Below are 23,715 nucleotides of genomic sequence, written 5' to 3' on the forward strand. Positions count from 1 at the left end.
AGGCTCGGTACAGCAGTTTTGTTCAAGATATATATGTCTTGTCAGAAAAACACTGTCTAGCACACTGTGTTATAAATCTGAAGAAAGCATATACTTTCCTTTGAGTAACTGGCAGAGGTGTGGCTGAAGGTGAACTGCTTTCTTCAAAGTTACAGCCAGAAGCATTAGTCATTCAAATTTTATAGCTGTAGGCTTTGTGTTTCACTTGTTTTTTAGAGAAATGTCTTTGACTTTAATGGCATACTATTACTGTACTGACCTAAGGATGCATCTTAAGGGTCTTTTGTTACAGAACATGGCCCCATTAGTCACAGAATATGACTTTAAACATTCAGCCCATTTACCATGATCTTAAATACATGTTTGAAGCAAAAATATCTACAGATTTAAAATCCTGTCCTCATTTATACTCTTTTAAAAGCAAATCAAAAGCTCACACAGCATAATGACAACATTAGCTTTGACCCTGCCACATGTGACCTGTGCTATTTCTTATCTTGCTTTTCCATCGGATACTCTGTAGATGTTGACTGTAGGCTTGCGTGCAAACCATGCAGCAACAAAGCGGACAGAGGAAGAGCAACACTGATCGTTATCCTACTGTTTTCCACAGAAAAGACTGGGCACAAAATGTGGCTCACAATGTGTTGACTATCATTCTCTACTATTCCCCTATCCTGTCCCAGCTTGTTTTAAAGAGAATCTTGCATATGATAGATGAAAGGGCATAAAGTAATATTTGGAGTGTTATGAGAGTTTATGCATATTCAAATCAAATTATTCAAACATATGCATCGATTTGGATTCTGGTTAATCTGCCCTTATATCAGGTTCACCTTACGTCTTCTGGCTTCCTAATCAGCAGTAGTAACGTCATTGTTTAGGTACCATATTCCTGGCACAGATAATGTCCAGTTTCTCTCTGTATCACTTCATAGTTATCACTAGTTTCAGTATGAGTCTAAAGCTCTATGTTAACTTTCATGTAGCTACAAAAACACAAGAGGCAACTGATGACACACTAACAAATATTTATCTGAGTTCTCTATTACTGTAAGGGCAGCAGCTTGACATATGTCACAATTTCTAAAAGTGAATGTGTTGGTAATGCTGTGATAACCCTGTATTAAATTATAGTCTGTAGAAATCTGCATATGAATTACAAACTTTTAATACAGCCAGTTGCTTAGGTTGAATGGAAAATCAATTAATCAGTGCTATTAAAAATAGTACAATTTTAAAGTTGTTCCAATTTAGCGTATCCTCATGTCCTCATTACTATCCTAAATCCATCAAAATGTCCCAGTTTGACACGAATACACCTGACCCCTTTCAAATCCTGAGCCTTTTCCCAATTTCCCTCTTTGTTCACTTCTGTGCCCACTGCTTAAACAATGTTTTCCCTCCAAACAAGAGACTAAACCCGGCTGAGACACAGGGCCTATGGACCTGGCTCAGATGCTACCCCATAGTCTGACAATGGCAGCATTCCATCAACTGATCTGGAAGTAGCCAGGGAGGGCCAGGACAAATATGGCCGGCTTCCACGAGTTAGCCTGGGAACAGCAGTGAAGGGACAAGCTGGGGTTGAAGTGTTGTCAGCAGCCATGTGTTAGTAGAGCGTGTCCGGCTTGTGACCCATCTGCTGAGATGACAGGGCAGGTCCCTCAACGCAAACATGGTGTTGAAGCCAACAGACTGCCCCCACCTGGTCCTTAACACACATACATAAACAAATTATCCTGTCAATGAGTGGGAGACATGGGAGGAATGGGGTATGTTCCATCCTTCTTTTCTTCTGACTTAGAATACACAGTGGGCATTGTAATAGATGTAAGGTAGGGATGAATATACAAAATGCATTTGTTTCAGAACAGCATTCCTGGTCCTGTGTAACTGTTGACACCTGGGATGTTTTTTTTAATTATTTTATTATTAAAACGATAATTTTCATGTAGATTTCCTTTTACAGATGCTTTACAAATTTGAGTGATTATATGTCTCTTACCATGATAAACATGGCCTTCATTTTCTACCCTGAGAATTGCTTTGTTGGCACAAGTGCAACAGTAACATAAGGATCCAAGAAAATGAATCAAGGTCTTTGGCATCGAATCTTGTTAAAAAAATAAATAAAAAGATTTTACTGGCAAATAAAATCTGTCACATTTACACAATCTCCATAGCAGAAAAAAAATAATGAGCAGATGGAATATATATTTCAAAGAAAACTCCACATCCCCAAACACCCACATTTTGTTTATGTCATATTGGTCTATGTACCCCTGTGATGTGTGACTAGACTTGCTAAACCTGGCAAAAAAAAACAAAAAAAAAACAGTACAGTTTTATTCCAGTAACAGAATAAAAATCTTACCCCTGAGCTCATTCTTAGCCAAACAAAATCATGTATTTTTTGCTGATTTACAGATGCTCTCACTGCTGGGGAAAAAAAATCATTGCTACTTTCTCTTTATCAGCCTCTAGTCCTGAACCTGGCTCTCCAGTGGTATCATGCGGTCCGGTGCTTGTTTATTTTTTCCACAGGGTCAGGGGAATCTTGTGCTTCAACAGGCTAGTTGCCAGCAGGAGCTTCTCCAGGGCCACTGTATATTCCACACTGATTGGAGCACCATCACCAGAGGCCTGCCCCAAACCAACCCTGACATCTGTGCCCCTCTGTTGCTGAGCTGTGGTTGCTAGGCCGGCATAAAGGACTTGCAGTAAATGATGGGTTTGTGAAGAGTCGTGGCAGTGACGGATGGTATGTGGCTAACCAAACTCTCATAATTACAGACCTAGGCCAAGGCTCCAGGGCCCTGCCTGGGTTTCTGGGAAATCTCAGCACAGATGAAGCCATAAAGGAAACACCAGGAAAACCAGTGAGTCAGATCCCAATCTATTACAGTTCAATGTAAAGTGCACTGTCTTCATAAGTAACCTATTTTTAGACAAGTTGTGCTTGTCTTTACAGGATCCTGATGGGTTCCTCCCTCTACTCGCTATCCCTGAAATACTGAAAAGTTGTCATATGTCCAAACTTTTCAAGGCATGTCAATGAACAAGAAATATTTAGAGACTCTAAATTCATTCATTATTCCTTATCTGTAACCGCTTATCCAATTCAGGGTCACAGTGGGTCCAGAGCCTACCTGGAATCATTGGGCGCAAGGCGGGAATACACCCTGGAGGGGGCAGACTCTAAATTGTTGATGTGAAATGTTTGCATCGTATTAATGATTAATGAAACAGACTATGGAAATACAAACATATTTATTAAAAATCTTTTTTGTAGATGTTCAATAGGGAAAATTAATTCATGATTTTGTTTGTTAAGGTCATTGAACATTTATATTTTATATTCCCAAGCTCAACATTCTGTATACCTGAATAAGCTTATTGCAACATTATAAACAATGTAAAGTAGCTGTTACATTCTCAAATTAAAAATGGAATTACTGTAGCCTAGACCTGTCTTGATTCTGTGTATTAATTAACACTGAATTAGTCTTTCAGGAACATAATTGGAATGGAGGAGTGAAATACATAAGAAAGAGCTGTCCAAACATTTCCAACCAGTATGGAAAACTGAGTAGTCTTGCACTGAGTATTATTTTCAGTGCATAATAATAATCCAATGTTTCAAACATGAGACCGCCCCAAGAAGTCACATAACTGCTTGAGCTTTAAAGGTTAGAACAAAGTAAAGTGAATGGAAGGACTGCAGTTTTACACAGCATCCAAGTCACTTGGTTTTAGTGAGTAGTTACAAGATAGAGAGTAAATTAATAATTTCTCTGGATTTCCAGATTGTAGGCTTATAGATGTTTTTTTATCTTTCTTTCCAAGTCTCATCATTACATGGGAAAGCCCACTAACGTGAGTGTTTATTTTTTGGTTGAAAAATATATTCTTAGAATGTAAATGACTAATTAAGGCATCATAATTTATAAAAGAAATGTAAGTTGTGTAATATAGAAACTGATGTAAGGTCCTTAGTGCTAAAGGGGTTAAATAAATTGCCCTTTAGAATCTTAAAGTATCAGCCTCTTAAGCAAAGATAAAGGAGACCAATCAACTAGCTGTCAAACTTGTGAAAATAATGATGAACCTAACATTTTCTCAGTATAGCATGTAATGAACTAAAAATATTCAGTTATCTGTCATTTTTCAAATTTTTCAAAAGTTCTTGGCAAATACATTACTTCAATTATTATGAAAAATATGCAAAGGCTTCAAATTGAATTTTGAATTCATAAGTACCAACATCTCAGCTTGGGGATGCAAGTTTAATGGTCTCCGGATGCTTTACTGGACAAGAAACTGTGCTATTTGCTGTTTTTCAACAAGAATGTATTTTTCCCCATATAAGCAAATAATCATTTATAAGATATGTACCAGTATCTGTGAATGAGATATGGCACTGTACAGTTCATGTTTAAAATCTCACAAAGGTCATAGAGATTCATCTCTACTGGGGACTGTGGACAATAAGTTATCCACAGGAGTGTAAGTTACTGCTCTGTAAATACAGTGTGGGAATGGTGGCAATCTCTGCCAATAACAAGATTTGAACTACAGAGGAAAGGAGACCAAAGTTACAAAATTATTTGCCCCAAATGTATGAAAATTAACATCAGTGGTTCAATGTTGTGAAAAACATATATATTCACTGGCCACAGAGCAATATTATACACTGAAAATTGGGTTTCTGTTTTGGTTGATGCCTTGCATTTTCTTTTAGTCAACTAAATCGAGTAAATTGGTTGTTGTGTAAAGCTCCAGTCCTGCCATTCTCACTCCTTTGTTCCAGCCTTTAGAGCCCTGGCGGCTGGGGAGATCTCATGTTTGAAACATTGAATTATTAATATAATGAGAATATCATGCAGTGCAACTTCCACTTTTCCATAATGATTTGAGTTTTAGTGCAAATTCATTCTTTTGCATTTAAAGTCCTTATATGTATTCCTGCCATGAACTTAAACAAAGAAAAAAGGAACTGGCATTATTACCATTCACAATTTCCAATTATATGTGTACCTTTATGCTAATGAAATTTTACTTGGAAAAGCTTAACTGCATGGTTAAATCAACATAAAATACTGATTTCATGTTAAAAAATATGGACAGCTTTGCCCAGGGGCTAGATATGTTTATAAATTAGAGCTTTATGAATTTTCAGTTTTTAATAAATATTTTTTGCTGTTCTTGTTCAGATATGTTCTAACTGTCATTGTGAGCTACTAATAAACTTGAACTTAATGCCTGAACTTTTCGAAACCTTTTAATAAATCTTTATAATCATGCCAAAAGTGTGACTTTGGCTTTAAAATTGGAAGATTGAGCAGGATATTACAAACATTATTATTTATTCATTCATTGTCTGTAACCGCTTATCCAGTTCTAGGTCGCGGCGGGTCCGGAGCCTACCTAGAATTGCTGAGTGCAAGGCGGGAACGCACCCTGAAGGGGGCGCCAGTCCTTCAGAGGGTGAAGAAACATTATCAAATATACGCAAATATAGCAATATCTGATATCTAATATTTTTAGTATCACCACAAGAATTACAAACTAAATGTGCAGTATTTTTATTGTTGGACTATATTTTGAGCTATAACCAACATCCTTCTCAAGTGATACAGTGTAATAACACTAGTTAGGTAAGGCTAACAATGGACAATTATTTCTAATACTTGACATTTACATGCAGCAGTGTAAACTCATTAATACATGCACTCACACCTATATACACTTTTGAGTAGCCAACCCACCTACTAACGTTCCAAAGGTTTTTTGAACTGTGGGAGGAAACCAGAGCACATGGAGGAAAAACATGTGGACACAGGGAGAGGAGCTTGAACCTACAACCCCAGGACCCTGAAGCTGTGTGACAGCAACACTACCTCTTCAATAATGATTGAATTAAAATGAGTTACAAACTTCATACCCACAGCAAATATCTACCTAAATATGACTGAGTGGACAAAAGCCAGAGTGTTTATTTTTTTATTTCTCACTGTGTGAATGTTTTAATCAGTATTTAATATATTATTAGTAGTAATATTTATACATTTATGTAAAAAAGAATTTAATACATATGTAATATGTATATATTTTCACATTTTATATAAATAATTAATTTTTTATATAATGTATAATTATTTTTATTATGATGAAAATTCAGTGCAATCTTTTTGCAAACATATGCTGCTCGTTCTGTGTATGTTCCAATTTAGAGGCAACTGTCCTCCATGGAAGGTGTAGATATGCACCCTCTACCTCCTCCTCTTCTCTCTGCTACTTCATACAGAAGCACCAAATATTTTCACTCTGCAGAGTTTCTAGCTTTGTTCCAGTTCTCTGAACCGCTATTCAATTAAGACTCTCTGTCCCCCATGTCCCTGATTTATCAGCCTATTCCACACACATACACATACTCCCAGGAAAAACAGTGCACTCATAAATTAGAATTTGCTCCCAAACTAATTAAAGCCACCACCCCTCCAGATTCCAAAAGGACCATAGGCTGGTGATCTTCTGAAAGACTTATACTGAGGGAGGAAATGAATGAAGAAGCACTGAAATCACTCAGACAGAAGCTACAACAAATCTCATGGGACACTGCATTCAACAGTACATATTCTGTATTATTAAGGGAACACAATACACCTATAATAAATTATCTGTGATATACAACATCCTTGTAAGAATACATTTGCATGTGTTGTTTAATCAAGCAATTGAAGAAAACATGACTTATTCAGAAAAAAATAGACAAAGGGTTCATTTTGCAGGAACTGTTCAAATATAATGCAAGGTATCTTGCTCATATTGGTCAAGAGCATGGTGTCCATATGTGTCTGAGAAGTGTAAAATCAGGACATCAGGAAAGCTCATTTGCACAAAATTAATTTACATACATGAGGAAAAGAGACTGATAAGAAGTAGGCTCCAAACCAAATGAAGGCTGCGTCACTTTCACTTTTGAAGAATAAAATAAACTAGCACTGAAACACAAAAGGCCAATATTAGAGAAATTATTCTGGCACAGACTCAGGACAGGATCCTTATTTAAAATATCTGGACTATGCTCAATAGACGATTATACCTGTAATACCAACTACATCTATAATACATTAACAGGCTCCTATCTGAGGCTGGACCTAGTGTGAAACTATTAGCTATTAGCAGACATATTTCATTTCCCAAATACAATTATGTTGTAGTTAATTCATCACACTGCAAATAACAGTTAGTACTATAAACTTCTAGAACCAATTAAACACAGATCAGCTCATGACTCCCAAGCAGAACTGTTCTATAGGATGATGTACCATCACAAATGATCACACTTCACTGGTCTGTGTATAAACAGAGCATGCTGTTTTGGGGTCACTGATCACACTTCATTGGTTTGAATATATCCATGCTCCACTTTATTTCAGGAGCAATGAACAGAATTACAAATAATAACCTTGCCAAAATAGAGTCACTATTACTTGGAATAATAAATGGTTGGAATAATGGATGGTTGCCACAGCTTGCCAACACACTTTATTAAAGAAATAACCCACTAGTTATTCACTTCCACAGCCGTTCTTTCTGATACATTATTAAGACAATTTTTTAGAATAGGCCTGCTCTGTGAGTTTAATAGTTGCATATTCAGGACATTAATAAGCAATGCCATGTTATATATTTAGTGCAAAAAAGTCCATGCCCTTAGCGCTGAACAACTCGGCTAGTAGATGTCCATATTGTGTCTTTTCACAGTCCACTACCAGCATGTGAATGAGAGAAAAAACAGGACTCTTAATGTGGTTTTAATGATTGAAGAAGTACTACAAGAAGTACCCTTCAGTAAATAAAATTTACTTTTATCAGGAGGAAAGGCAAAATGCATTATGCAAACAGTGTGTAGTATGTGTACTACATTCAAATACTGTACTATATTCAAATGATAAATCAAGTTCAAATATTCAAGTTCCATTTTTATAGATTAATCTTTCTTTATCAATACATACATATATACATTCTTTGTTTTATAATAGATTTAGGCTTAATAATTTTCTTCAGCAATCATTATCTTTAATAATAGGGTAACCTGAAGAAAAAGTGCCCTATCTCCCCTTGAACCCCCTCAATGCATTTACTAAACAGTTATGATTTATTCAGCTAGAAATCACTGCATTCCTGGGTCTTAGAGCACGTAAACCATTCTGGGGATAGTGGATCTTTTCTTGTCAGTGGATAACACTGATCAATTTATTCGCATTAAATTATATTTATATAAGAGAAATTGATAAAATGTGATTATAGAACAAGAAACCTCCAAAACAAGAAGCAAACAGACCCTGTTTAGCATACTGTGTTAAATATGTAATGTTAAAGAGTGTTACTTCCTTCATTCCAAGTTTCATGGATAAGCTAGCATTCATGTAAATTGCGAGCTATAGAGCTATTATGTAATTTTGAGTTACAATAGATTGTTCTATCTTGTTAAATATTATTTCACAGGACACAATAAATTCTGAATGAAATTCTTTTTTCTGTAACAGTGGTAATATAGTAATAATAAAAATAATAATAATAAATGATGGACTGCTAAAACAATCATTGTTCAGTGTTCTATATTTACAGTGTCTTACATTTCTCACACTGTGAACTGTGACTGGTTGAACTGCATTGTGTATCCTTCTCCGTATTTATTGTTAATTGTTACCTTAATTGGGTGGCACGGTGGTGCAGCAGGTAGTGTCGCAGTCACACAGCTCCAGGGGCCTGGAGGTTGTGGGTTCGAGGAGTGCTCCGGGTGACTGTCTGTTAGGAGTTTGGTGTGTTCTCCCTGTGTCCACATGGGTTTCCTCCAGGTGCTCCGTTTTTCTCCCTCGGTCTAAAAACACATGTTGGTAGGTGGATTGGCGACTCAAAAGTGTCCTTAGGTGTGAGCATGTGAGTGTGTGTCATTCTGCGAAGGACTGGTGCCCCCTCCAGGGTGTGTTCCCCCCTTGCGCCCAGTGTTTCCAGGTAGGCTCCAGATCCACTGCAACCCTGAATTAGATAAGTGGTTTCAGACAATGAATGAATGAATGTTACCATATTTGCATTTGTTATACATATTTGCATAATAATATTTGCCCTAAAAATGTACCTTTGTTTCAGATTAATATCCCCGTGTTTAAGAATCATTATCATATGTGTGCTAAATGTCAGTAAATATATTGTTATTATCTTTACGCTGAATGGACATTGTGCTTAAAATCCCTGCACCCAAATTTCAGAGTAATACTACACTTACATGCATACTAAGATATTACCTCCCCATGATATCAGATTGCACTTCTTAAGTCTTTTGTTGTTTTGAAAGAAGAACAGGAGTTAAACACACCTAGTGAAGCATCTGAGTAGTCTACCTATCACTATAACATCACAATATTTCTGTTCTTTGATTCTTCTTCTAACTTATGGTAGCACTATATTGATTTTATGTTTATTGAACACAAAAAATGTATGGTCAAAGTCAGTTTAATTCCTTCTTACAGACAGTCCTTTACCAACTGGGATGGCAAGCTAAAATGATTAGATAGATGAATTTACTCTGTGATTTAGATTGTGATTAGTAGTCTTCTGGCCACTTGTTTTCTATTTTTCATGATGCAAACAGAAGAGAGAATAATGAGAGGAAAAATACCACTGTGTTGACCCAGTATCGACTCTACTCTGTATTTTTTAGACTATGCTAATTTATCTTAAATGGATGTAAACAGCCTGTCTGAGTTTGAACCATACTTCCTATAAACAATGGCATAAACAGATCAGATTGGATTTAGAAGATGACAAGCAAACCCCAATGCAGGGTCTTATCTATCCAGGGTCAAGTTTTTTCCAAAGCTAAAACAAAGTGTCTGAGCCTGTCAGAATTGCACAGTGGCTGAATGTGTGAGGTGTGGGGGGAGACACCACAGAGGGTCCCTAGAGAGGCCCACTGAAAGAGCCAACAGTCAGAGTCCCACCTGTCAGAGATGAGCTGAAGAGTTTTTCTATATTGTGTGTGTGTGTGTGTGTGTGTGTGTGTGTGGCATGCAGTGGCAAGGTGTAAGGGAGGCTTCAAATTGGTCCCTGTGGTGGAAAGCACAGTGTTTCTGAATTTAGAGTATGTTCCTTATAACCAGCAGACTGCCAGGGGTAGAACTGATTGCTGTCTCTCAATTTAGCAAAAATATATTTGTGTTATGAAAGTTAATAATAGAAAATTATTTAAAATGATAACATTATATGCTTCTGTATAAGTCATGCCAGTCTTAAGACTCAATATGTGGTAAATATTTATGTATTTAGGAACATTTAAAATATTTCAGTTTATTTAGAATTCAGTATACATTCAGTATTGTATTCTGTATACAACAGAGACTGATATAATTTCTGCTTTCTTCTGTTTCTTTCAAAACAACACAGTATGATGATAAACAGTAAATACAGACTCACTTGACATAAATTCCTCTAAACCTTCTTTGGTCCTAACATCCAGACCAATGATCATATCACTGGCATTCTGAAAGGGGCCAAACAGCTGAGCTAGGCTTAGTTGTCTTCTCAGTTGGAATGGTGTCTGGATAACAAACATGTTCTCAACAAAGACAAAATTGATAAACATTGTGTTTTGTGTGAGTCATTTAAAGAATGTTGGTCTGTCTACTGCAAAAAATAGGATTTAACATTTTCAGATTCCATGAGGGAGAAATATGTTGTATGAGCACTAACACAAAATAATATCTACCACTCCAAGTTAAAGAAAGTTATAACAGTAAACAAAATGCAAATTAAAAAAAGCAAGTAGTGAATTCTGAATTGACTTTGAGCTGTGTTTCACTGAACCATCATTTATATACATTTAATACATGATTAATTTATTAAGCCAGTTTACAAAAATGTACTTTGCCTAAACGAAGCCTTATGTTACTTGTGTATGAAAGTACCTTCAAATTCTCTTGGCTCATAGGCATCTGATATAGACCACTGCACAATGGCAACATTTGTTGGGGTCAATATTTCAATTTTTCTTTTTATAAGAAATGGATGCTGTATGCCCTGGACCAAAAAAAAGACCACCATCCAGACTGTCATTAGCAACAAAAAGTCCAAAAGACAAGGTCTATCATGGTATGGGATTGTGTCAAAGGTGACATGTCTGTGTGCATGTCACGAACAATCGTACATCCAACAACATATGCTTTCTTCATGTTGCAATAATTTACAGGGATGCCCATACATATAACAAGACCACATTGTGCATGCATTACAAAGGTATAGCTACAGAAGTAGAGTGCGTGGGTGCTGGACTGGCCAGAATTATAGAGAATGTGTGGTGCATGTGGAAAATATGATTATGAAGACCCTGTAGTGCTACACACCTTAAGACACGTTGCAGTATGAATTAGACAAAAATATACATGGAACATGCAATTACTAGTGTTTTTCTGCCCCCATAATATCTTTTAGCTATTAACCTCTTTTTGTCCCAACTTTTTAAAAAAATATGCTGCAAGATTCAATTTGATTTATATTTAATTGCTTATAGTTTTCAAAGCAACATAGGCCAAAGATAATTCAATAATATGTATTTATTTCATTGTTCATACCATTTAATCGTATTATAATTCATGGTTGTAAATAAAATCAAGTAAAATAAAGGCTCTCAAACTGACCCCTAAGAAATTATAAAGTTAAATGGCAGATGAACAGCAAGACAGATATTACCCCACAGTAAACACTAAGTTTCTCTCAGCCTGGAGTTTGGCACATGGTTCTTTTACCAGGTTAGGCTTGTGAATAAACAGCAAATCATATGAAAACAGAGAGTATATGAAGGCCAAAGAACTAATAGCATCACTAGATGACTGGCAGCCTCTTCAACTGTCAAATTACAGAGTAAAAGTATGCATGCCAACCAGCCAGATTTTAAAAACGAGCGTTATTGCATTTTGTGTAGAACAACTCACATGCTCATTACCAAAATGCAGTAATGAAAATATGTGGTCTTTAGAGATTTGAAGATAAGTTAATTCAACATCCCTACATTCTTTAATGGGTTAATGTTCAATCACAGCTGATAGCTACAGCTAATCAATAAGCAATTTAATGATAATAAGGACTAACTTTGAACACAGCAGCTGTCCTTCATGTTGTGTACAAATTTCATGATGAATGAACTGAAAGAAATGCTTCAAAATTTTTTGGAATCAATTTTTTTTACACTGACTTCCTTTAAAAGTTAAAAATGTATTTCCCTTCTAGTGTAAATATAATACATGGCATTTACATTTTTGTCCTTTTTCAAATAATTTCAAAAATATATCTTAATGAAAATTTCAAACCATATAATAACAAGATATAGCATTTTATTAGCAGACAACATTCTTCACTGTAATCTGTACTTCTCTACAAGTGAATGTTCAGCTTGAAATATATAAAAATCTACAAATCACCTACTATTTCACTGATTTCTTTGCAAACACAGGACCTAAGTGCATTTGAAGTGCCTCAAATGGAATGTGATCAGAGAACATGGGTAAATGGAGAACAGATTTCTGGCACTGCAAAAAATCAATCTGGCAGCTGAGAATGTGTATACATACATGTATAGAAAAAAATCAATGAGGAATGAAATGACCACTAGGTCAGGAGGTAAAAATGGATAAACTCTATAGCCAATCTGATCCTTCTGCTTTTTAATTCAGTAAAAAGATAAACAAAGAAAGGAAAGGACTGACTATTGATTAAATATTTTGATCATGGCAAACAAACACATTTCTGTCTCAAAAAACAACAGAGGTTTTAAAAGATCTCACTAAACTTAAAATGTACTTTTTAATGTACTTAAAATGTACCTAAATTGCCTTTTATAACAATTTTGTCCTTTTATACATAGTCTACATATACAGAGCATATCCCCCTTCCTCTAGTGAGTATTCGTTCATAAGACAGGTCCTGAGTTCTAGACTAGTGTGCAAGGAGACGAAACGCATCAGCATTTGCCTAATCCTCTAGTAATAGAGGTTATCAAAGCCACAAGCCCAGAACTAGTGCAGCCGGCCCCTCAACTAAATACCATTTGCATAACATTACGGCAGCTCAACAATGTGCATTAAGCTTGTATTGGTTTAGGTTCTCACAAGGTCTTGTGGTGCTTTGGTAGCATTCAGTGAGAAAAAGCACCAAAATGTCAATGTGCTTGTTGGTTTTTGTCTTCTGAGAGACTGAACAATCTCTACAAGGGAATTAAAGTAAGGAAGAGGTTGTCTGCCTTTTTTTAAGCAAACTTTAATGACTGCAGAAGATGTACACACTCTGAACATGTATACATACCAATTTAAATGTAAGCTTTTATTTCCTTGTTGTCCAGATATACCAGATTAATTAAGAAATAACCCTGTTTCATACAACATAGTGTATTTGTTATAATTTAAATGCTGATCCAAATAAAATGTTTCTATATGCATCGGAATTACACTAACATATTATAACTTTCATTAATAATCTCAGTAGTGACATTTGTGAAAAGGGTGTTTTTTTGAAAATGAACTTTTAAACCAAATGTATGTTGTTAATGTTGGAATCCAAATATCACTCATAAACTATATATTTAAATAAGTAATCAGACTATTTAAATAAATAAAGTCCAGAACAGAAGCACCAGAAAGCAAGAAAGCAGTTATTTTTCTTAAGACTAATTTTACAGGAAAATTAAGAGAAATTTGAAAACAAATCCATATACATTTTTGAATTTCAATTAAAAACTGAAATATATTTTGAACAATATAATGAATGGAAAAAATACACAAAAATACTGTCTGTGCGACACAGCTCTGTATTATACTCGGGAGTGGAATGAAAGACCCATCAAAATCTATCATGCTCGGTGCATCCAAAATGGAACAAGGCACCCAAAAAAGATGAATACAGACAATGGAATATGTGTCGAGCAGTAGGTTCCCACTGCTTTTTATCCTTTTTTTTTAAATCTGTGAATTTCTTCCCTGGTTCAAAGACCATACTGTGCACAGTTGGGGGGCTTCAAAGCTCCAAGTCCACAGAATTAGGGAAGAGAAAAGCGGCTTCTTCAATGCTCAGGGCTCAGAAATATCACAAGGCAAGCAAGTAGAAAACCAAACTTTCCTCCCCTGAATCCCTCACAAGAAGAGTGGTGTGTTTTACCTGTCAGTACAACATCCATGCTGAAGCTTTGGACACTGTTACCTGCTTAGGATGACATCAAAAGACGGACATTTTGGACAGAGGCAGACGGCCTGTGTGTGTTACTCATTACATTCTCTCTGAGATGAAATTCAAACATCTCTAGGTAGGTTGAATTACAATATTGTATTATGCTGCATGGCAAAATCTAATTATTTTTTTGTGGAGAATTTCTGTAATGGTTTAAAGATTTTTGATCGCTGATGTTGTGCATGTGTGTGTGTGTGTGTGTGTGTGTGTGTGCGCGTGCGTGCGTGCATGTGTGTGTATGTTACTGTGCTTAGAAAAATCTACCAGATTATAAATAGAATTCAGGAAGTATACTATAATGTGTGGTGTACTCCAGAGGTGCAGTTAGTGTTTTCTATACATGAATCCTTGATTGAAACTTGTAGACGTACTAGAGTGTAACTGATATGTGTTTACTTCAAGAACTAACTCGATGGAAAATTCTGGATGTTAACCAGTCAGTAACACTAATGTTCTTGTCAATGTCTTAACGTATAATGCACAAAGTTGGGCATTGATGAGATTTTTCACAAAGTTCCCTCAAAAATAGCTGCAGTAACAGCTTCTATGTCCTTGCCCAGCCCTGAACCCCCAGTGCTCATAATTATGCATCGCTGGTCACATTTGTAGGGGGAAAAATACTGTGACTGATGTAAAATAATTAGTGCGCCATGGATCGGGCCACTCTTTGCCAGCACCGGATCAGTGCTAGCTAATGGGGTGTGAAAGGGGATTGCTACCTGGCTGTGTCGTGTCTTTCTCTCCTAAATAATGCAATATGTGTGTGCACTGTGTGATGGAGCACTCATACTGAGCTGCTCCACCACCCAATTATATCAACGTCATGACAATTTTACCTGCCAAGGTGACACGCTGCCTAATGCTAATGGTACCTCATTACTCTTTTTTTCCCCTCCCTACACTTACTCAGTTTTATTTTAGTCAGAGCTAGGCTCTGCATTAACTGAGCAGAATCTTAATCAAGCACAAGATGAACCTCTGCCGTTTCTCCTCAGGAATAGGTGGAGGCAAAGAGAAACAGATGGAGAAGTGAGGCAAACATGAAAATATAAATATTGGTTCTGTCAATTGTGAGTAATTTTTGTTCATTAACCCTGCAGGAAGCAGTACAAGATATTTATGTAAAGCCAAAATCAGAAGGCAGAATCATTAATCAGTTATAAGGCATTAATGATTATAGTATATCAAATTACAACAGGTGAACAGAAGATTTCTTTTTTTATTTTTTAACAATGCTTTCTTGATGCTTTTTGGCACCTCTTATCATATATAAACACAAATGCAATATACAATAATACCATAAAATCCATTCTAATGATAAATAATACTGAACTGTATCTAATTATATTGGTCCAATATACAATCCAATTAGACTATTAGTTATGAATTCACTCATTTTCAGGAGCAGCTGCACAATAAATTAGTGTCTAGACTTCATTATTAAAGGAATGATAAATTCCATATAGGAAATAAATAAATATATTAGCACACAGCAAATCTTAATATTTAACACTTTAGTGACATGAAGCATGATTCCCCAAAAGAAATATTTCATTGAAATCTACTTTGCAGACAAATAGCTATATTATTCTTGGTTTAGTTTTTAATGTATTTTACTCTACTTACATTCCAGTGACATTAATCGTGTATACACCACACACTATACATACTGAGGAGCATCTGCAGATTCATTCTAAAATATTATGATGTATAGTGTGACTTTTGACATCATCCAACTCTGTGCATATTAAATGAGTTATCTCTATCTCTATGGTCACTGGGTTCAACATCAATATTCCTATATGTATGTCAGAAAGCAGTCCTGATCTCTGTGCTCATAAATATATTATAGATTTTGTTTTCTTTATTATTCATTTGTATTCATTGTATGATTTGCTCAGACATACTGCTCAACACTACTTATTTATCTGCCCGCTGGAGCATTCCCTGACCATTCTGGACTTTGAGCACAGAACAGGCGTAGAAATCTCCTTAACATCTGTGGCTAAAGAGGCCGCCACTGTGTCCCTACAAAAGTGAAATGCCTTCTGAATCCAATAGGTCTTTGTCAAAAAGAAAAAAAAAATCCTGATACTTATAGCAACAAGGAACACTTTTCAGAATAAGAGGAAAAGCAAAATAATGAAAAACATTTAATGTGATTTCTTTGCAAGAATGCACAAATAAATGCTAATGTGAGTCATTGCACAAATATAAATACAAATTTATTTTTTAATGGTGATAAAAGATATAGTGAATCAGTCTATATTTGAAAGCCTCTAAAATTTCTGCACATGCAAAAAATAAACTATTTGATCCAGCTGTAATTAAATTGTTGGTACTGTGTCATCCTAATTCATTATTATTTATTATATACTTTTTTGTACACAAACAAATGCATTCCTTTTTCCAGATGCAGAGAAAAGGCATTTAACCCCACATTTGTTATCCAAGTGGCATCAAATTAAACCAGCACTTCATGCTTTTGTTAAATGATATATTTTACTCACAGTTTACATAATGAGAGTAGCAGATTAGTCTCCCTATTTGATGTTCAATAAATTACACATGAGCATGTAGGTAAACCTGTGCTGACTAAATTTGTTATAGGAACCATATGAGAACGTTGTTATGAAGGAAGCAATTTGAACTAATACTGTTTCTGTAATCTGCAGCTAAGGGGGAAAGAAATTCACCCTGTTCACAAAACAACAACAGCGTCTAAGATTATAATAGTATCGTAAATATTTTTATTGCATTTGTAGTAATGAGTATATGATCAGTGGTAGAATTAGTTTTGTATATATGCTATAGTGTCTTGAAAAAATAAATAAATTAATTAATTTTAATAAAAGGGTGGGGGAGTGGGACTAATGACAGGATTCAGATGTAACTGAATCATTTAAAACAGGGTAGTCTGTTTACAGATAATTTTAAAAAATGATTAATGAATATATTTTAAATAGTTTAACAAGCTGTGAAAGCATAGGGATGCTAATGTTTTTCATTATGTTGCACAGTGAGAATAAATACAAGACACTAAATGTGCTCTAATCAAGATTATAATGATAGAGAATGCACTGTTGTATTGGGGCTACATTGTGATACAAACTTTTTTGGCAAATACTGAATTTTGAATAGAATGTCCCGGATCATTCATCCAATTCTCACTGTGCTGAATTACTCTAACAGTGCCAAGATTATGTTTGGAAGGACAGTGAGTCTCCTTCCAAAAAGTTGTATATGATTTTGTAAAAATGTTTAAAATATTTATATTTTGAAAACTATAAAAGCTGAATTCAAATGATTTTTTTCCCAAATAAGTGTGGTTTTAATCATAATATAACACTGATATTCACACTGATAACACTGATGATTTATATATATATATAAATGATAATGCTTGAAAGTGGTTTTGTAAAATAAGTGTAAAGTGTTTAAAAATAATTGTATGTTTCAAATAATTAAATATTAAGTTTATTATGTTCAGAATAAAACTCACTTTAGTATATGCTATTATATATGTTCATACTCACTTATCCACTTACAGAGATTGTTTTTTCTTACTGAAATATGGAAGAATGGTCAATGACAATGTCTCTTTCACACATTTGTGTGATCATCATGCTGTATGAAGTTCTAAAATGACAAGCAATGCTTTCAAAATATACCAAAAGTGTACCACAGTCTACCCTGGGATGATCTGTCAAGGAGAATGGCTGAACCCCAAACAATTGCAGCCTGTGCAGCACCAACAATCAAATCAAAACAAAGCTATCTCGTATAGATTTTGTTAGGCCAAAGAGGCCAAGGAGTTATGGCTAAGGAGTAATACCAACAGGCATAACAATAAAAATACGAGCTTTTTAATTAAATAAAAATAATACAATCAGAAAAAAATTATATCTAAACAAATAAACAAAAAAGTAAAGATTGTTGTAACTGTGGTTAACACTAGAATGGCCAAGATTCTGTAAGTACTAGAACAAGCACCATGGTCATTTTGACCATCTAATATTTGCATGCGTATTGATCATGTCATATATATATATATATATATATGTATATTCATTTTGTTACAATAAGTCAAACAATATCAGAAAGACAATAATAAATTGTATTAATGATTATTTATTTATTTATAATATTTAATGTTTGTATACTATTGCAATATATGGATATATGATGTTTTACATCATATTGAGATGTACTGTGAAATAAAATGTATAACAATAAAAATGATTTAAATCTACTTGCAAATACAAAGAACAATAACACTTAAATATGGTTTACACAACAAGTTGAAAGCTTATTTTATATACATAATGCCTAAATGGTGGAGTGGGTTACTGCTTGCGCATTTTTTGCTTTCATGTGATTTGCACAAAGTAATTCGTAATCTTTTATAGCTAATTACACAGCGCAAAGTTTTTCCAGGATGCTTTCTTTCTAAGGTAAACTGTAGCCGCGTTGTCAAGGTAACGACTGACGCGCTGGAAGAGGAATAAAAATTAGCTGGTTTGGGGAGAGAGTTTGTTAATAATGTTAACTGTCAAAATGACCTGGTCATTCCATGTTTATGTGCTCAGCACACTTGTGTTTTGTAATATTAATTTCAAAACAACATTAGGCTAAAATATGCTCCAATATAATTAAAGTCACAGCTCTTTGGACATGGGGGCATTTATTATGTGAAAGTTATTATATCTCAAAATCTCTAGTGTAAAACGTAACATGTTCATGTACGTTCTCCTCAATACATTTACCCGTATTACTGTTATGGTTACCCAACCGAACGCAGATACAAAGATACAAAGTTTTGTCTGCCATTATTTTACATTAAACACTACAATAAAAGGGTTGAGCCCTAGGGCACTGAACGGCATGCCCCTCAGTACAGTCCATTTTACCCATTTGACCAGTTTGCTGGTGTTGATTTGGACCAATATCAGTGCAAAATCACACAAAATATGTTATGAAAGCACTTATTTGTGTGTTGCAGAAGAGAAAATATGGAAAAATTAATTGCTAGAACACTAAACCTCAGTCTGAAAAACAAGCTTCAACTATAATCACCTAGTCAGCACAGTTTTCAGATCGGATGCAGTCTTTCTGCAACACCCTAAACACACATAACCCCCAAAATTAAACACAACTAACACATTGTTGTCACTTTGAACACACTACAGGTAACAATGCTGCACGTGTCCTTTCAGTAATTGATGACTATAGGGAAGCAGGATATGTGCAACCTATAATCAAATTTACAGTTGCTTTTGTCATCAGGATTTTCAGAAAACAACAAATTTAGAGTAATATGTGATTGGTACTTGAAATAAACAGTGCAGTACAGTAAAAAGATACAGAAGAATGGCTCAGTGCAATGTTACCTGCGCTCTAGACAAGAGGCTGGATAAAAATAATTAGAGGAACCTTAAATTTCAGGGTTCCCATATGGAAATGTCTAAAACTGTAAAATGACTTCTCTTTTTAGAATTGAAAGATGGCTACATAAAAATGGAAGAACAAACATGTTCTCACAAAACCAGGAAACTCTCATTGTTTATATGGTCTCTGTGAATAAACCAATTTGACTGTGTGAAATACAGTTGTGGATTACTGAAAGCATTACACATTTTGAAGGGATCAGCAGTGGGCATAATACATAAATATTGCTCAGTTTCACTAAGTATTACTGTAGCACATATACTCTATTGTATATAAAGCAGCATGTGCACAGAGGCATGGCGGTTCTCCTGCTGTGTTAAAAAATATTTTTGGTCTATTCTCATTGTTTTTGTAGAATGTTTGAAATTTAATGGAAAGGCCATGAATTTATCTTTTTGACTGAAGCTGGATTCAATCTCATGGAGAAAGACTGACTGATAATGTATATACAATGTAAATATAATTATATGTATACAGTTCATGTGTTTATTATATGCTGTTTTCTAGTATACATACAAATATAAAAAAATGTTTTCATAAATGCAAAAGTATGCAAAATACCTAAATAAAGATATTTAGTCCTGGTATGCCAAAGGTGCAGTGTTTTGCAATTGTTATGTAGTGTGTAAAGACTGCTGTGTATTGTTTATGCCTTGGCTGGCTTTGTGTATCATCTGACAACGGTGTTTGGTTTTCAACCAAGATAAAATAATTTTGAGTTAACATTTTGATTCTGCAAAACAACTCAAAGGTTTTGTAAATGTAGATTAATATTTTTTCTGTTTACAGTTTTGACAAAAGAGGAATTAGCTCCCCTTTTGTCTGTACAATCACACTTAGTCAATGGAATGTATTGTCTTTACCCTAACAAATGCTTAAATAGCAATATTGTAAAAAATGTATGCTAAAAATATACAATTCATAATCCCCCTACTGAATTTATGTGACTTGATACACTTTAGCAAATGTTTGTGCTATTATGAAATAATTAATGCTGATTTGCAAATATACAGTGTAGGTGCATTTTACCCCATAACATGTGTTGGATGATACCATAGGCCTTGACTCTGTGATTTACATGTGATTTAGCTCTGTTTGGTTGATGATGCTCTTAAATTGGTTGAGATGTACATTTTTAGGAACTGATAAAGATCTAAATAATGGATAGTGCTCAGTTATTGTCAATCTACTGTTTACATGCTGTTGAAGTAATATTTGAGCTCTATACATTATTGTGTAAATTAAATTAATATGGCCACTTTGTTCCAATATCCAAATTTCCTATACCATTTGTTCCTAAACACTTTGTGTGTGAATATAATTATTTTTGAAAACTTAATTATAATGATAATGTTTAGTGATAGTGTTACTATATTAATCTTTATTTAAGCACATCATAAATACAGGTGCCAGGGCTATGTATGTACATGTATATACACATTAAACAGTTAGAAAAGCAAATTTAGTGTTATTATCAAGGACACAATATTTACAACGGACACAGATGTTACACTAATAGAGCAACAAGGTACGGGAAAAAACGGAAAGCTTTTAAAAATCAGTAACAGCACTTAGGTTTGTTAAGAAAGGTTTGGCATGTTTCCAGGAAGGTATGACTTTTTAATGTAGGTGACTATGACTGAAGGTGATGCAACATTCATCTTCTGTAACCCCTTCCTGATCAGCGTCACAGTGGGTCCAGAGCCCAACAAAAATAATTGGGTACAAGGTAAGAACACACCCTGGACAGTAGTATTCAAATTTAAGCCTCACACCAAATGTACAACAACTGCAGATCGTGAAATTAACTGTTAAATAAAGCATCATATCTACTATTTTCCATCTCACTTTTTCTTAAATGTCATCTGCCAGTCTTTTGCGGAAACTGTAAGTACATGCTTGTGAATAGCATTTTGATAAGCGGTACACATCAGTTCAGGACCTAATCGTTGTCTACATCATTTTAAGAATGTATGACTGTGAGCTCAGAAGATGTATTAGCACAAACAAGAAAAATGTAAAAGTTAAAAGAATCTCATGTGGAGGTAATACATGACTATTTTCTCCATACTCTCAATTCCAACATTAAGTAGTCAAAGTAAAATCTAACTGATAACTATGAGAAAAACACATATGCAGGCACACAAACATACAAGGAGGGCTAACACAGAAAAATAATTGCAGCAAAGGTGACCAGTCTCAAGCATACTAATAATATTGATTAAAAACAGCAGGGGGTCCAGGGGCTGAAAGCTTACGATATTCCTCACCTCACTATAAAGTCATGCACACACAGTCACACACAGTCACACACACACACACACACACATTCATAGACACACAAAATCCTATTTAGTGTTGCTGCTAAAATACCTCTCAGAATTGGCCTGCAGGTCTGTGATAGAAATTATGTTGGAATGTTTATTTACCCTGTATTTTAATTTTCTGTCTCATTGCCTTTGGTTATTTCATCTGTGTTATCATTATTTGCTTCAAACTAATTGTTAAATAGGCACCTCCACTTTCATATTTGTAATTACTTAAGGTAACTCTGGTGGAAAACAACATGTGGGCTATTGAGTGAATAGAAGTGGAAGATGATCAGGGAATGTTCTTAATCAAGTAAAACCACTAGAACTCTGTTGCCATATGAGACATATCTGAATGTATCCTTTTAAATAACTGTGTGTAAAGATGAACCAAAACTGGCTGGATCATTTTTTGTCGTACCCTGCATACAGGGGACAACACATCCTATTGCGTGGTGCCCCTGGCCGCAGCATAACACACGTTGGCCATTCAAATTTCTAAATAATACTTCTGCATCAAGATTAGTTTCACATATTCATAATCTATCCATCATTAATAACAAAACCATTCTATTCATGCTCATAAAATCCAGTGGCTGTTTTGTTGGATATACAAAAAATGCATCAAGAATTTGAAATCTGATTAATTCTGCTACAAAAATGCTGTGACCAAAGCAAATAAACTTTGAATGTACCTGGTCAAATCTTGATTTTGCTGATATTCTTAAAGAAAGATGTGAACATATAAGAATTATATTATAGTGATTACAGATCATCACATAAATCAGTAGTGCCTAAAAACAAAGCCCCTGAGGTTTACAAGTGCACACAGTATCACTTCAAATTCAAGTGGAGAATGATTGCTTCGGGTAGGAGATGTTTCAGACAGATAAAGAATATGTAGTTAAGACACTCACTTTAAAACCCCAATGCATATAAATGATGTGGCTATCAGCTGCAAATACTATTTTATATATATACCCCCATTATATATTTACCCCCGTTTTGACTACTAATCAGCTTCCAATAAATGGGGGCTGTAGCATACCCTCAGCATAAAATACTGCCTGCTACCATTTTACATTCTTTAAACCTGGTTTATGTGTTACGTTTTGCATTATAAATGGAATTTCACGCTAAGTGCTATGCTGCAAGGGATCTGGGGTATGTGCTCATTTGTTTATAGCCTAGCCATTTATAACATTTTTAACATAGAAAATGTGTGTATGTGTCATCGGGTATTCATGCCACAGTATGTGTATCTGCAGAGATGGGGGAAGGGCAGATAGTTAGAGCTCCTGGAGGGCTGGCTGGCCAGCTCACTTTGAGGCTCTCGCTTAGCCCAGCAGAAAACAGCAGGGAGTCCTCTACAAAACCCAGGAACAAATGTCACCAACTACCCCTCCCCACCACCACCACTACCACCACCACCGCCAGCCTACCCATCCTCCCCTGCTCTATCCCTGTTTCTCTCTCACTCAAAACACACACACACACACACACACACACACACACACAGCCTTCACAAAGACTCTTATCAGGGTCCGGGGACCAGAGAGTAACAGAGGCAGCACAGCCAGCAGGAAAAACAAATGAGATCGAGGAGAGCATGTGTATTTCTTAGCAGCTGTCAAGTAGATAAGTGTGAGATTAAAAATTAATTTGAAGGCGATAA

General features: G+C 35.2%; 1 long non-coding RNA gene across 5 annotated transcripts in view; it reads right to left on the reverse strand.

The window, feature by feature from the left end:
- Window positions 1-1,183: 1,183 nt before the first annotated feature.
- LOC136708811 (uncharacterized) overlaps window positions 1,184-23,715 on the reverse strand; it is a 32,808-nt gene continuing 10,276 nt past the window's right edge. For 2 of the 5 annotated variants that reach the window (XR_010804388.1, XR_010804392.1), the window contains exons 3-6: window positions 10,977-11,088; window positions 10,486-10,609; window positions 8,723-9,051; window positions 6,735-7,007 (exon numbers count right to left, since the gene is read on the reverse strand). This is a non-coding gene — a long non-coding RNA (uncharacterized lncRNA). Of the gene's footprint in view, window positions 1,715-6,734; window positions 7,008-8,722; window positions 9,052-10,485; window positions 10,610-10,976; window positions 11,089-23,715 lie in introns of those variants that run through there. The other 3 variants (XR_010804389.1, XR_010804390.1, XR_010804391.1) reach the window with 3 other exon arrangements.

This window comes from Hoplias malabaricus, chromosome 10 (genome assembly GCF_029633855.1).
Source record: "Hoplias malabaricus isolate fHopMal1 chromosome 10, fHopMal1.hap1, whole genome shotgun sequence".
NCBI classification, from domain to species: domain Eukaryota; kingdom Metazoa; phylum Chordata; class Actinopteri; order Characiformes; family Erythrinidae; genus Hoplias; species Hoplias malabaricus.